The sequence below is a fragment of the Ranitomeya imitator genome, chromosome 1 (genome assembly GCF_032444005.1).
Source record: "Ranitomeya imitator isolate aRanImi1 chromosome 1, aRanImi1.pri, whole genome shotgun sequence".
In the NCBI taxonomy this organism is placed as follows: Eukaryota; Metazoa; Chordata; class Amphibia; order Anura; family Dendrobatidae; genus Ranitomeya; species Ranitomeya imitator.
This window is the reverse complement of record NC_091282.1, coordinates 130,846,263-130,863,304: the sequence shown is the minus strand read 5'-3', so window position 1 is coordinate 130,863,304 and position 17,042 is coordinate 130,846,263.

The following is a 17,042-nucleotide window of genomic DNA, read 5'->3' as shown; positions in this document are numbered from 1 at the left end:
AAAATAGTTAATAAATAACATTTACCACATGTCTACTTTACATAGGCACAATTTTTTAAATAATTTTTTTCTTAGGAAGTTACAACAGGGCTCGGAAGGGAAGGAGCATATTTTGACTTTTTGAACACAAAATTGTTTGGAATCGAGAACAGATGCCATATTGCGTTTGGAGAGCCTCTGATGTGCCTACATAGTCGAAACACTCCACAAGTGACCATATTTTGGAACTAGACCCCCGCAAGGAACTTATTTAGATGTGTGGCGAGCACCTTGAACCCTGAGGTGCTTCACAGAAGTTTATAAACGTAGAGCCGTGAAAATAAAAAATCACATTTTTTCCACAAAAATTATCTCTTCGTCCAACATTTTTTATGTTCACAAGGGTAACAGGAGAAAATGGACCCCAATATTGTTGTGCAATTTCTCCTGAGTATGCCGATACTACATATGGGGGGAAAACCACTGTTTGCATGTCCAGTGGGGCTTAAAAGACAAGCAGCGCTGTTTGACTTTTTCAAGCTAAATTTGGCTGGAATTGAGATCGGACGCCATGTCGCGTTTGGTGAGCCCCTGATGCGTATAAACAGTGAAATCCCCCACATGTGACCCCATTTTGGAAGCTAGACCCCCTAAGGATCTTATCTAGATGTGTGGTAAGCACTTTGAACCCCCAAGTGCTTCACAGAAGTTTATAACACCCGGGCGTGAAAACAACAAAATCCTATTTTTTTCCCACAAAAATGATCTTTTAGTCCCCAATTTGTAATTTTCCCAAGGGTAACAGGAGAAATTGAACCCCTAAAGCTGTTTTCCAGTGTGTCCTGAGTACGCTGGTACCCCACATGTGGAAGAAAACTAATGTTTGGGCACAAGTTGGGGCTCGAAAGGGAAGTAGTGACGTTTTGGAATGCAGACTGTGATGAATGGTCTGCGGGTATCATCTTCCGTTTGCAAAGCCCCTGATGTGCCTAAACAGTAGAAACCCCCCACAAGTGACCCTATTTTGGAAACTTGACCCCCTAAGGAACTTATCTAGGTGTGTGGTGAGAATTTTTAACCCCCAAGTGCTTCACTAAAGTTTATAATGCCCGGACTTGAAAATAAAAAATCTTATTTTTTTCCCACAAAAATGATCTTTTAGTCCCCCAATTTTTAATTTTCCCAAGGGTAACAGGAGAAATTGGACATCAAAAGTTGTCCAAATTTTCCTGATTACGCTGGTACCCCATATGTGGGAAAAAACTGTTTAGGCACACGTTGGGGCTCGAAAGGGAAGTTGTGACGTTTTGTAATGCAGACTTTGATGAAATGGTCTGCAGTCGTCATGTTCCGTTTGCAGAGCCCCTGATGTGCCTAAACAGTAAAAAAAAAAACACAAGTGACATCATTTTGGAACCTAGACCCACAAGGAACTTGTGAACCTTTTTTGGAACTAATGTACTGTTTCTTGTAAATTAATAGTGCATAGAGCTGTGGTACAATTTGAAGTAATCCTTCATACACAGGCCAGGTTTGTCGGGGCAGGTGTCGCATTGATAAATGGTGTCCTTGCGTTTTCCCCTTTTGTAACACACTCGGCACCTTCTTTGCGGCTTACCTTTTCTTCCAGTTGGCGGGACTATCCCCGGAAAATGCTGGCCTGGTACGATACGAGCACCTTCAGTTCCAGAAGTACTGGGGCCCACTCCTTACGGAGTGCCAAATATCAGGGCGTTAACCACTACCTCCTGGAGCTGAAGGTATGATGTATCGGTGTGGCATGCACATCGTGACAGCAGGAAAGCGTTGAGCATTGCCATTTATACAATGTGCACGGCCAGCTTTTTGTACCACACCTTGGCCTTTCTCAAAGCACTGTACGGTTGGAGGAGTTGATCAGAGAGATCAACGCCCCCCATGCTTTTGTTCTACCCCAGTACACAGTCCGGTTTGCTGACCTGTGTAGAGGTACCCTATACAGTGCTGAGGGCGCTGCCATCACCGTGTATGGTGGTCATGAGAAGGACATCCCTCTTGTCCTTGTACTTGACCACCAGCAGGTGGTCGCTACATTGGGCTCTGCTCTCACCTTTTCTGAGCATCTGCCCAAGAAGCGTCTTTGGGAGGCCTCTCTGTTTTTTTTGCGGACAGTACAGCAGGCTGCGATACCTAGTGCAGAGAGGGATTTGTAGAGTGGGACGCTGGTATAATAGTTATATGTGTAGAGGTGATAACCTTTATCCAGCAGTGGGTGCACCAAATCCCACACAATCTTCCCATTCACTCCCAGGACAGGAGGACACTCAGGGGGTTCAATCCTGGTGTCCTTCCCTTCGTACACTCTAAACCTGTGGATCTACCCTGAGGTACTCTCACACAGTTTGTAGAGTTTGATTCCATACCTGGCCCTCTTGCTGGGCAGGTACTGGCGGAATCCGAGCCTTCCCTTAAAATGAACCAAGGACTCATCCACACAGATGTCCCTTTTTGGCACGTACACTTCAGAAAACATTTTGCTGAAGTGTTCGATGACCAGCCGAACTTTGAACAGACTGTCAAAGTTGGGGTCATCTCGTGCGGGAAACTGTGCATTATCGAAATAATGCAGAAACTTGTGGATGACCTCAAAACACTTCCGAACCATGACCATTCGGAACACTGGAGTGTTATATAAAATATCTACACTCAAATATTGCCGAATTTCTGGCTTCTTCACGATCCCCATGTGGAGGACCATGACCCAAAGCTGCATAATTTCAACTGCGTCTACAGGAGACCAGTTGGAAAATGATGAATCGGGGTTTTGCACCAAAAATTGACGAGCATACAAATTAGTTTGCTCCACCATGAGGTTAATAAAATCCTCAGAGAAAAAGACTTTGAAAAAGTCTGTTTCTGTGAGGCCGGCGGTGTCAAACTTGATTCCTGATTCTGCCACAAAAGTGTCTCGTAATTTTCGGGAGGCGAAGTCCATATGGGGAACGCTGGTTCAGGTTCGGGAATGGTGGGCGCTGCCTCATCTTCTGTCCTGGGGCATCTGCGTGGCAGTTCTGCAGGACCCGAGGAGGAAGATCAGGAGGAGGAGGAGGAAGAGAATGAGGATGAAGAATCAGAAAAGTAAAGAAAAGTGGGATCCTCTCCCTCGCTATCAGTGTCGGAGGCAAGGAAAGAATATGCCTCCTCCAATGAATAGTGCTGTTGGGACGAACGGGACGAGAGGGACATTTTTGTGTGAATATGGTGCTTGGGTGTACTTTATTGATAACTGTATATGTATGTGTGGGGGGGATAGTGATTGGTGCAAACTATTATCTGAAAAGAAAACACTAAAAGAAAATAAAACAAGTAAGGAGAAAAAAATACCTGTGAAAAGAAAAGTTTAAAACAGCAGGCCGTAGCTCTGATAAGTTAACTGCGTCACTTATCAAAATTCGGTGGCTGATGGATGTGCGCACGGAGATGGCAAGAATAAAAGTGTCTAAAACAGCAGGCCCAGCTCTGATAAGTGAACTCTTTCACTTATCAAAGTTTGGCGGCTGCTTGATGTGCGCACAGGATCGGGCAAGGGGGGGTGAAAAAAAAATGAAAACGGCAGGCACAAGCTCTGATAAGTGAACTGTCACTTATCAAAGTTTGGCGGCTGTGGAATGTGTGTACGGAGTTGGCGTAAAGTGGGTGAGAATAAAGTGAGCGCGAGTATTGATCTATGTCACCAATGAACGCTCGGCGGTGCTAAGGGGGTGGAGTGGGGTAAAAAGAGGGGGAAGGGGGGATGGGGTGGATGAAGAGATCAAGCAGGGATCAGTGATCAACACGTACGGTTGTAGTCAGGTGGCACAAAGGGGGTGAAAAAAAAGGAAAACGGCAGGCACAAACTTTGATAAGTGAACTGCGTCACTTATCAAAGTTTGGCGGCTGCGGGATGTGTGTATGGAGGTTGCGCAAAGGGGCTGAGGAAAAAAAAGCGAGCGCGAGAGTTGATCAGTGAACTACGTCACCAATGAACGCTTGGCCGCTGTTAAATGGGTGCACGGAAGAAGGTGCAAAGGGGGTTGGAGGGGGTAAAAAGAGAGGGAAGGGAAATAGGGGTGGATGTAGGGATTGGGCAGGGATCAGTGATCAACACGTACGGTTGTAGTCAGGTGGCGCAAAGGGGGGTGAAAAAAATAAGGAAAACGGCAGGCACCAACTCTGATAAGTGAACTGCGTCACTTATAAAAGTTTGGCGGCTGCGGGATGTCTGTACAGGGTTGGCGCAAAGGGGGCTGAGGAAAAAAAAGTGAGCACGAGCGTTGATCGGTGAACTGCGTCACCAATTAACGCTCGGCGGCTACTAAATGTGCGCACAGAGGCGGCGCAAATGGGGGTGGAGGGGGTAAAAAGAGGGGGAGGGGGATTGGGGTGGATGTGGGGATTGAGGTGGATGTGGGGATTGGGGTGGATGAAGGGGGATTGGGCAGAGATCAGGGATAAAACTTACATTTTAGTTGTCTTTTTTCTTTAGAAGGGATTGTGGTGCTACAGGCTGCAGTGCACCACAATACCCAGCACAGCAAGGAGATCCAGCAGGGAGATCCAGCCGCGAGACCAAGCAGGGAGATCCAGCAGTATGACCGCTCTGTAGGAATCCTCAGCAAGAGTGAGGACCCCTGCAGAGCGGTCATACACAAGTCAGGCAGGTGACAGACAGGTCACAGAGCGGTCATACCGCTGCTGTGACCTGTTATTGGTGGGATCGACCATAACATCGATCCCACCAGAGCTTTCCTGGTCACCCTGGCAACTGCTCACAGCTCCGATCCTAGGCAGGTCACAGCCAGGTAACCAGCAGGGCACAGAGCGGTCACAGTGAGACCGCTGCTGTGACCTGCGATTGGCGCGATCAACGATGACATCGATAGCACCAATCAGCTCCTGTAGGCCCTGCTGGGCCTGGCCTAGGTTCTATCCTAGGATCGGTGCTATTAGAGGACCGATCCAGGCAGGTTCCGGCAAGGCACAGCGCGGTAATACCACGCTGTGCCCTGCGATTGGCACGATCGATGCGATCGGCAATTGCGCCAATCCGGGGTGTTTTTACTGGTGCCAGGCACCGTACCTATGATCGAGTACATCGGTACTCGATCCTAGCCTGTGACCTCATTGTTTCAGTGGCTCCGATTGGCTGAAACAATGAGAATGGCTGCGATTGGCTGTTCAGAATTGAACAGCTAATCACAGCGATCGGGAGGCCGGGTAGGCAGTGACAGTGCCCTGGATGCCGACACCATCTTTCCTAAGGTAAGATGGCATCGGAATTTTAATGTAATCACCGCAACTTAAGTCACATTAAAGGGCATGATGTACTATCCTGTCGAGAGTCAGGTAGGCCCAGGTCATCTCGACGGTATAGTACGTCTAAGGTCAGAGAGGGGCTATTTTAGCTCCCATTTTTTTATTTTTACAAGAGTAACAGGAGAAAATGGACCCCAAAATATGTTGTGCAATTTCTCCTGAGTACACTGATACCCCATATGTGGAGGAAAACTACTGTTTGGTTGCACGGCAGGGGTCGGAAGGAAAGGAGTGATGTTTTGGAATGCAGACTTTGATGGAATGGTCTGCGGGTGTCATGTTGCGTTTGGAGAGCCCCTGATGTGCCCAAACAGTGGAAATCACCACAAGTGACCCTATTTTGGAAACTAGACCCCCTCAAGGAATTTATCTACATGTGTGGTTAGCACCTTGAACCCCCAGGTGCTTTTCAGAAAATTATAAAGTTGCGTTGTGAAAATAAAAAATTTGATTTTTTTTTTCAACAAAATGTTATTTTAGCAATGATTTTTTTTACTTTTACAAAGGTAACAGGAGAAAATTTCTCCTGAGTATGTTGATACTCCATATGTGGAGGAAGCCTATTGTTTGGGCGCACAGCAGGCATTGAAAGGAAAGAACTGATGTTTTGGAATGTAGAATTTGATGAAATGGTCTGCAGGTGTCACGTTGCGTTTGGAGAGCCCCTGATTTGCCTAAACAGTGGAAATCTCAGGCAAGTGACCCCGTTTTAGAATGGTTTAGGTTGGCATATGTGAGTTGTGTAAGTCAGAAATTAATTTAGTAGTTCATGGATGTGTGGTACAGTTTAAGCCCAAGATAAATGTTTTTGGAACTGATGGCTTCAAACTATATGGTGTCATAAAGGTGAGTACAGATAAAAATAGATGGTGTCGGCAATGAAACATGGTGGTGGCAGAGTCCTTATATGGGGCTGCATGAATGTTGCTGGTGTTGGGAGCTACATTTCATTCTTTGTATCATGAATTTACAGATGTACTGCTCTATGTTGAAAGAGAAGATGCTCCCATCCCTCCGTGCCCTTGGTAGTCGGGGACTTTTCCAACATGGCAATAATACAAAACACACATATAAGATCTCAGTTACATTTCCAAAGAATAAAAGGGAAAACATGATTCAGTGGCCAGTTATGTCTCCTGATCTGAACCCAAATGACCATCTGTGGGGAATTCTGAAGAAACAAGTTGAGCATCACCCTTCATCCAGCATCCACGCTCTAAAAGAGGAAGATCATGAAGAATGGAAAAATATAGATGTTACATATGTCATCACCTTGTTCATGCTTAGAAAATTTGGTGCTATCCTTAAAAATCATGAAGGTCATACAAAATACTCGATGTAGTGGTTTTTGATGTGGAGTGTATTCATCAACTAATTTGAGCAAAATTGAAGATTGTGTAATGAAGGTTATATTACTAAGCTTACTTTCATGCTATGGGTGAAAAAACAATGTTCTATGAAACTGTGTCTATGTCTTGTCAATGTTTTACAAATTGTTTTTGTGACCAGTGAGATGTTGATTAAAATCTTTTCAAAGGGGGTGTACTCATTTATGTTGAGCACTGCATACATATATATATATATATATATATATATATATATATACTCCTCAAGCTGGAAATTGAAGGAAAGTTTGTGGAAATTTGGAAATCACAGGATGGATAGATATGGTAATGATATGCAAAGTATGAAAAAAGGAAACAACATTTTCAGAACATCTTGATTTTATTCAGTATAAAGTATGAGTGCCACCCACAGAAATGCAGGCACTTACACATTTTTGTTACTATTATCAAGGTTAACTGGAATCTGTCAGCAGGTTTTTGCTATGCAAACTGAGGACAGCATGAACAAAAGGATTAAAACACTGAACTCAATGATGTGTCATATGTCCGGCTTTGTGCTGTTATTTGCTTAGACTGAAGCTTTACTCACCTTGTGATTAACATTGATGCGTCTAGCTGGCCACATACTTGCAAGTCCAACTCTGCCCTTTTCTGTGGTAAGCGCCAGTCTATAGACAATGTATATACAGAGCCTGCTGTGGGCGGGACCAGCTTTCTCAGCTTTGCTGCATTGCTAAATCTAAAAATTCTGATTGTATCAGAGCAGCTGTACCCAATAAACTAAGTGACACAGCGATGGAGTAGCGTCTCTTTTACTTCATCATGCTGCTCTCAGATTAGGTAGCAAAATCCGGCTAGCATATTCCCTGTAATAATGGTTGTCTGAGTTATGTTCTGCCATGCTGTTGGCAGCTCCCTTTGCAATCTCCAACCTATGATGTCGTAAAGTTGCACTTTAAAGGGAATCCGTCAGCAGCAGGATTTCATACCCCAAACTATTTGTATGCACATGTAACTCTTTCAAAGACAAGTCCAGCGGTACCTTTACATGGCCGGCCTTTTCCTCCATTATTGAGAAATCAGTGTTTGAATTGATATGCAAATGAGGCTGAAACATTATTTATAGATCTGAAGCCTCTGTCACTCCAGCTCTATTCCCTGCCAAGAGCTGCCTCATAACACTTGACAGACTGCTCTTTTGTCTGGATCCACCCAGCACAGAAGCTATCAGTCATGCAGGAGGAGGCAGCTCTGAGTGAGGAATAGAGCTGGAGTGACAGAGGCTTCAGATCTACAGCCTCATTTGCATATCAATTCATATGTTTGTTTCTAAGTAAGAGAGAAATCGACTGGACATGTGAAGGTATTGCTAGACTTGCCTTAGAAAAAGCTACATGTGCATATAAATACTTTGGGGGTGAAATTCTGCTGGAAGATTCCCTTTAAGTAGTCAGTTCATGTGCAAAAATCCTCCAACGTAGAGAAAGTAAAACAGTTTTGCACAGAAGAGTATTACAAACTTCCTGCACCGTGATGTAAAAGACTCATCGCAACTTATTTTGAATGTTTGATTGCTGTTGTTACTGCTGAGAGTGGCAATGCCGATTCTTGGGTTTAGGGGGCAGTTACTTTGTGAAGTTGTAAAGTCAAAGTAATCACTGCACTCGTCTATTTTCAAATTGCAAAAAGTTTATTAAATTTGAATTCGTGAAAAGAGGTACTGTACTTGGCGAATTAAATTGCAAAAAGTTTATTAAATTTGAATTCGTGAAAAGAGGTACTTGGCGAATTGACGTTTCGGCCAACCCGTGGCCTTGCTCACAAAATCGCTGTAACAAGTAAAAGACAGAACAATGTTACTAACAGACAGGTATATACACATATACACATATACATATTTACATTATATACATAAAGGAATACATGTCAAAAGAGTGTAGCTGCCATGGTCAGACATACTCCATCAAGAAAAAAGACCATCTACTGTATCCAGAAGATAACATGGCGGAGAGAAGTTCAAAGGACAAGATTACGTTGAATGGTGGAATTTAACTTGGAAAGAGGACATACCCCGTTATGACTCTGTTGTATATACAGAAAGGACCCTGTATGACCGGTAAGTCAGGTAAAGGAATAAAGTTGCATAACCTGGAAAGAGCAATAGAGCGTGAGGTTGCAATTAGGACTGAATATATACACATGCCCCCACATACACAACCCCCCATATAGGAGAACCGGACCTTCCAGGGTAGAGTGTTGGGTAGAGGGTAATACAAATCAACCCGGATAAATATAAAACACCACATACAGGCCGTCAGGCGAGTAAACTGCTGTACCCCGTCTATGTGTCTTGTTATATGACTACATGCCTCTATTGCCACAGAAGTGAAAGTATGCCCTAGACATACTAACCAGACTGAAATCATAAAGGACGCTTGCCCGTGTATTGTAGCCGCAGTTCCGGCTGGAAAGAGACTTGTAGCTGAAACACACGTTTACATATATGTGAGGATCAGGGAGGAAATATATAGGCTAGCCGGACTGTAGAAATATACATAGTCATTGAAATACCTGCCCTGCGTGTAATGTCAGAGGTACAGCTCAGGCTATGTTCTTCCTGCGTAATCTGGAGAGCCCCAGAGGGAACGAGAAAATGTAGTGCTGTGGGCAAGAAAGTAATATCTGGCTGAGACTTATAGGGGAAATGCTGAATAGTGCACACACACTCTCCATGAGTCACTGATGGTACCTGTATCCCATATGTATTCGGAGGCATAGATGTGTTCAGGGGTATAGTTGCGGAAAAGGACTCCCTGTATATTGTGGTATGTTACAGGGTGGCGTCCCTGTTGAAAAGAGGATGGTACAAACTAAGCAACAACTATCAGGGGTGGTGGTACACTTATCTTAATGTTGTGCCGGAATCTCACATCTCTGTTTTCCCTTTGCATGCAGGGGGCAAGCGTTGGTGGCGTAGTGGAGGAAGCCGACACAATCCTGTGTCCTGGCGGTAAATCAGCTTGATATGTGTCATGGCGTCTGAAGTATAAGAAGCTCCCCGGCCGGTCATGGGACCGGAAGTGCAGGGGAACGCCGGCGCCTGCGCACAAGTGTAATCCCTGGTGCTAGTGTGCCAAAGTCCCGGCGCCTGCGCACTAGGAGCCATGCTGGACGCAAGTGTGATGTCAACGGAGGCCGGCGCTTGCGTCCTAGTTAGTATGTTACTGCGTTACTGGCGCCTGCGCTCTACGTTCAGTGGTTGATGCTGGCATAGTGTATCCAGCTCAGAGAAGCCTACCAGTGTATAATCGTGCCCAGGAGGTACCTGAAAAGGGGGGGGGGAAAGGGGGATGGCCTGACTGTCTGCCGGCATTGTATGTGTGTATAATAGAGGCACAGGACTTAGATATAAGCTGTCTACAGGAGAAAGAAATGTCAAATCACAGTCAATGCAACAAATCACGCACAGGACTTAGATATGAGCTGACCACAGGAGAAGGGAATTGACAAATCACAGTGAATGCAACAGATCACGCAATAATACAAGAACATATTAAATGGTAGGAGTCCAAACTGAATACTGAAAATAAAGAAAAAAGAAATGAGAATGCAAATGAAAAGAAATGAAATGAAATGAAGAGAAATGAAATACTGAAATGAAATAGATGAACAAATGAAAGAAAAATGAAAAAATTGAAAAAATGAAAAAAATGATTAAAATAATAAAATGAAAAAAATGAAAAAAAATAAAAATAATGAGAAAAAATAAAAAAATAAAAAAATATATAAATGAAAACAATGAATAAAAAATAATTGAAAAATAAATAAAAATTGGGGGGGAAATTAATTGACTGGAAAATAAAATGCAAAAAATAAGCCGGAAAAAAGGCTAAAAAAACGCTAAAAAAATGAAACTTATGGAGAGACTAGTGGGGTATGCGTCTTACCAAGTCGAGCGCGTGTCTCACAGAGGTTGTTAGTGCAAGCAGTCACTGGTTCTATATAGGAGATAAAATTAGGTTAGCCAGTCTATCTCGCGGTTCAAGCCACGCGGATGCAGTGTATCAAGCGTGTATATCCAGAAAGTCTCACGCTGTTTCAAAAGTTTCACATGATCACCTCCTCTCCTAGGGCGGGAGACCTTTTCTATAATCTGGAACCTTAGTTGTGCTACATTGTGGTTGGCTTCTTTGAAGTGTAGGGGGAGAGGAAGCCATAGTTTACCACAACGAATCGTGGACTTATGGTTAGATATCCGATCTCTGATTGCTTGGGTTGTCTCCCCTACATACAATAGCCCACAGGGGCATTTTATAATGTAGACAACGAAATTTGTTTCACAAGTATAGTAGTCCTTGATTTTGTATGACTTGCCTGTCCGTGGGTGTACTATTTCACTGCCCTTAATCACGTTGGAGCAGCTCATACAGCCCAAACATGGAAAGGTCCCTGATCGTTTGTGCCCCGAGAGTGTTCTATTTGTTAGTGTTTTTTGTGTGCCCAAATCCGCTTTGACGACCCTATCTCTTATGTTCCTGGGCCTTCTGGTGCACATCAGTGGGGTTTCTTTGAATATGGGAATGGTTGGATATGCCCTGTGCAACAGTGGCCAATGTGCCCGAATCAAGTTATGTATTCTCCGCATTGTCGGATGGTGACTATGAACAAATGGGAGTCTAGGGTTCTTTTGGGGTTTTATTGCACCAATCTCTGTCTCATTAAGAACCTTGATGGACTCAGTATTAAGGAGGTCAGCGGGATAGTTGCGGGCCCTAAATTTGTCTGACATTTCCTGTAACCTGGTTGTTTTCACTTCAGGATCAGAAACAATTCTAGATACTCTCTTGAACTGGGACCTTGGAAGGCTGTCTTTTGTGGATTTAGGGTGACAACTGTTGTAAAGCAGAAGACTGTTACAATCAGTTGGTTTAGAATATATATCTGTACTCAAGTTACCCACGGAGTCTTTGAGGACTTTAGTATCCAGGAAGGTGACTTCACTGTGGTGGTATGAAAGTGTGAAGGTGAGTTCTGGTCTGGTGGTATTAATGTCATTGTAGAATTCCTGAAGGCTGGTGTGGTTCCCCTTCCATATGCAAAATATATCATCGATATATCTATACCAAATCAGTGCATGTTGTTGAAAGTGGGGGTTGGCATATACATGCTTCCTCTCGAAATGATCCATGTACAGATTAGCATATGCCGGGGCCACGTTGGACCCCATGGCTGTGCCGCATGTCTGTACAAAGAAGTCATCCTCGAAGAGGAAGAAGTTTTCCCTGAGCACCAGATTCAAGAGGTCTATGCATAGGTCATGTGTATTGTTGTCAATTCCTGCTTCTTGTAATGTAAGTGAAACAGCTGCAATCCCCCTATCGTGAACGATGGAGGTATACAAGCTATTGACGTCTAATGTGCATAGAAGACTGTCAGGGGGAATGCTCGAGATGTTGCGGATTCTGGTTAGAAAGTCGCTGGTGTCCAATATAAATGACTTGGTCACCCGAGTGTACGGTGTGAGTATTTTCTCCAAAAATTTGGAGAGGGGGTTGAGTATTGAGTCGGTCGAGGCTACAATGGGGCGGCCGGGGGGCAGCCTCCCCTGCGGCACTCTCTTACGGTGGCTTCCACCTTTCTCACACACCCCGCCCCAGCAGCAAGCATGGCGGAGGAGTTGGTTTTCTCCTGTCAGATAACTGCTCCTTCACCCCAATCCCACTGCCACCCTCTGTTATCCTCCCTTCCTTTGAGGTGCACTCTGTGCGCATCTACTCCCCCTCCAACCTCCAACTGGCTGTCATCTACCGTCCCCCAGGGCCAGCCACCACCTTCTTCGACCACTTCACCACCTGGCTACTCCACTTCCTCGCCGCTGACATCCCCACTATCATCATGGGCGACTTCAACATCCCCATTGACACTTCCCTCTCAGCTGCCACTAAACTTCTATCTCTCACTTCCTCCTTTGGCCTCACTCAATGGTCTTCTACAGCCACCCACAAAGATGGTCACACACTGGACCTCATTCTCACCCGCCTCTGCTCCCTATCTAACCTCTCAAACTCACCTCTTCCTCTTTCTGACCACAACCTACTTACATTCTCTTCCCTTTCCACTCCTTGTCTACAACCCCCACCCCACAAACTCTCACACCCTCGCAGAAATCTTAAACACCTTGATCTTCACTCACTCTCTGAATCCCTCCTCCCTCTCACAGACATAAGCTCCCTACACAATGCGGATGATGCTGCCACTCTATATAACACCACAATAGCTGCAGCTTTGGAATCTCTTGCCCCTCTCACACATACCAAAGCTCGCAAAATCAACAGACAACCCTGGCACACCAGCATGACAAAAGAACTGAGGCGAGCTTCCAGAGCTGCTGAGCGCAGATGGAAAAGATCCCACTCCATCGAACACTTCATCGCATTCAAACAGTCCCTCACTGCTTTCAAAACCATGCTCGCCACAGCAAAACAAACCTACTTCTCATCTCTCATATCCTCCCTGTCTCACAACCCCAAACAGTTATTCAACACCTTCAACTCTCTCCTCCGTCCCCCAGCACCTCCTCCCTCCCCACTCATCTCAGCTGAAGACTTCGCCTCATTTTTCAAGCAGAAAATTGAGAACATCAGAGACAATTTTAGTAAACAACCCCCAGAACCCTTCCTCCCAACTACCCAGCCCTCCACCTCCAAAACCAACTTCTCCACCATTACAGAAGACGGACTCTCCACTCTACTCTCAAGATCGCATCTCACCACCTGTGCACTTGACCCACTCCCATCCCACTTCATCCCAAACCTCACCACAGTCTTCATCCCAACCCTAACCCATCTCTTTAACCTATCACTAACAACTGGCATTTTCCCCTCAAGCTTTAAACATGCCACAATCACACCTATCCTCAAAAAGCCCTCTCTTGACCCATCCTCTGTATCTAGCTATCGCCCTATATCACTTCTCCCCTTTGCCTCAAAACTACTGGAACAACATGTCCATACTGAACTGTCCTCCCATCTATCTTCCTGCTCCTTCTTCGACCGCTTTCAATCAGGCTTCCGGTCACACCACTCCACTGAAACTGCCCTAACTAAGGTCACCAATGACCTATTAACCGCCAAGAGCAAGCGACACTACTCTGTCCTCCTCCTCCTGGACCTGTCCTCTGCCTTTGACACAGTGGACCATTCCCTGCTGCTGCAGACCCTCTCATCCCTTGGCATCACAGAATTGGCCCTATCCTGGATCTCATCATACCTAACTGACCGTACATTCAGCGTCTCCCACTCACACACCACCTCCTCACCTCGCCCCCTATCTGTCGGAGTCCCGCAAGGTTCAGTTCTAGGACCCCTGCTCTTCTCCATCTACACCTTTGGCCTGGGACAGCTCATAGAATCTCACGGCTTTCAGTATCATCTCTATGCTGACGACACACAGATCTACATCTCTGGACCAGATATCACCTCCCTACTAACCAGAATCCCTCAATGTCTGTCTGCTATTTCATCCTTCTTCTCCACTAGATTTCTAAAACTTAACATGGACAAAACAGAATTCATCATCTTTCCCCCATCTCACGCGATCTCCCCAACGAACCTATCCATTACAGTAAACGGCTGCCCACTCTCCCCAGTCCCACAAGCCCGCTGTCTTGGGGTAATCCTTGACACTGATCTCTCCTTTAAACCACATATCCAAACCCTTTCCACTTCCTGCCGCCTCCAACTCAAAAATATTTCACGGATCCGCACATTCCTAAACCAAGAATCTGCAAAAACCCTAGTCCATGCCCTCATCATCTCCCGCCTTGACTACTGTAACCTCCTGCTCTGTGGCCTCCCCTCTAACACTCTTGCACCCCTCCAATCTATTCTAAACTCTGCTGCCCGACTAATCCACCTGTCCCCCCGCTATTCCCCTGCCTCTCCCCTCTGTCAATCCCTGCACTGGCTCCCCATCACCCAGAGACTCCAGTACAAAAGCCTAACCATGACATATAAAGCCATCCACAACCTGTCTCCTCCATACATCTGTGACCTCGTCTCCCGGTACTTTCCTGCACGCAACCTCCGATCCTCACAAGATCTCCTTCTCTACTCCCCTCTTATCTCCTCTTCCCACAATCGCATACAAGATTTCTCTCGTGCATCCCCCCTACTCTGGAATGCTCTACCACAACATATCAGACTCTCGCCTACCATCGAAACCTTCAAAAAGAACCTGAAGACCCACCTCTTCCGACAAGCCTACAACCTGCAGTAACCACCGATTGACCAAACCGCTGCACAGCCAGCTCTACCCTCACCTAATGTATCCTCACCCATCCCTTGTAGATTGTGAGCCCTCGCGGGCAGGGTCCTCTCTCCTCCTGTACCAGTTGTGACTTGTATTTTTCAAGATTATTGTACTTGTTTTATTATGTATACCCCTCCTCACATGTAAAGCGCCATGGAATAAATGGCGCTATAAAAATAAATAATAATAATAATAATAATTCTGGAGGTTCTTATGTATTTTCGGGAGGATATACAATACTGGAGTTACTGGGTGATGGTTAATGAGGAAGGTTTTAGTTTTGCTGTCTATGGTTCCTAAATTCATATATTTATCTATCACAGTATTGATTTTCCGCTGTATGGAAAATGTGGGATCCCCTTGAAGTTTCCTGTAAGTACCGGTATCAGATAATTGTCTCCTCACCTCGGTGACGTACTGGTGTTTGTTCATGATGACGATGGCTCCCCCCTTATCCGCTGGTTTGATTACGATGTTCCTATTCTCACTCAACGTGTCTAAAGCTTGTTTCTCTAAAGGGTTGAGATTGTGCCGGACTGGGAGGAGACCAAGGCGCTGTTCATGTATAGTCCCCTTGATATCTCTATCTAGGAGATTAATGAAAGTTTCTACCGCGTGGTTGGACTTGGGCGGGACAAAGGTACTAGGATTTCTCAGGCCAAGTGATCCTAAGGTGATTTTAGCCTCTTCTCTCTGACTTGGTGTTATGCCTAATCTATTGACTGTTGAACTGGGGGGTTCCTCAAAGTGTACCTTTAACCTTATGTTCCTATAGAAGCGTTGGAGATCTCTTTCTAATTGGAACGAATCCCATTTGGGAGTAGGGCAAAAAGATAGGCCCATGTTCAAGACTTTAAGCTCTAAAGGAGAAAGGGTGTAGTCAGAGATGTTTACTACAGAGTTTGGACTCCTACCTGTGATCTCAATGTCATGTGGCGGTCCCCGTTTCTTCTTCTTTCCCCTCCTTGTGGGCGCGCGGTTTGTCCCAAAAAACGCGGTCCTATGGCTTGGGCCCCACCAGTCTCGCTGCCGGATCCTGCAGACGAGCCCCCGGCCGGCGAGGAGCCCCCTGAGGGGTAGTTCCCTCCTGGTGTGCGTCGATACCTTGATCTTGTTCGGCGGGGAGCTGATTCCTCCCATCGGTACACCTTGTTAGATAAATAGTCCTCGGTGTCCCTTTGGAATTTAGTCCGTTTCCTTTCTTCAAGGGACCGTTGGTAGGTTACAAGGCTTGAGTCTATTTTACTTTTGAGTGTAGACAGTTCAGTAGTGTTCAAAGTGGCTGTTAATTGAGTTTCGATACTCTCGATTTTTTCCTCAGTATTTTTTATAGCCTTTTGCAGGTATTCAATAGTTAATAGTATTATATCGAAAGAGCACTTATTCAGAATTTTTTGAAATGTGGCACAGTACTTTACATTGTCCGAGAATAGTGTTGGACGTAAGTTGCAGCGTAAACCACGAGGTATTCTGGCTTGTCGGTGGTACTCTCCCAATGTTGCACAATGCAGATCGTAGCTGATGAGCTTCTTCCTCTCCTTCTCCCAATCTCTCAACTTTACATCTTTGCTTGGTAGATGAAGAAAATCAGTATTCGTCTTTATCTTAGACAAGATGGTGGAGCCTGTAGTTTCATCATAGACGTATGTCTCGGCTGACATGGATTCGATTGGTGCTTATAACTTACGAGGCTAATAACTGTGGAAAGTATTGAAAGCTAGCACTCAATCAGATAAAGTTCACGGTGCCAGTGAAAGGGATGCTAGATCCCACAAGTCATAAAGTCAAAGTAATCACTGCACTCGTCTATTTTCAAATTGCAAAAAGTTTATTAAATTTGAATTCGTGAAAAGAGGTACTTGGCGAATTTAATTCGCCAAGTACCTTTCATGAATTCAAATTTAATAAACTTTTTGCAATTTGAAAATAGACGAGTGCAGTGATTACTTTGACTTTATGACTTGTGGGATCTAGCATCCCTTTCACTGGCACCGTGAACTTTATCTGATTGAGTGCTAGCTTATACTTTCCACAACTTTGTGAAGTTGGTTATTTAGGTTTTGAATAATCTTT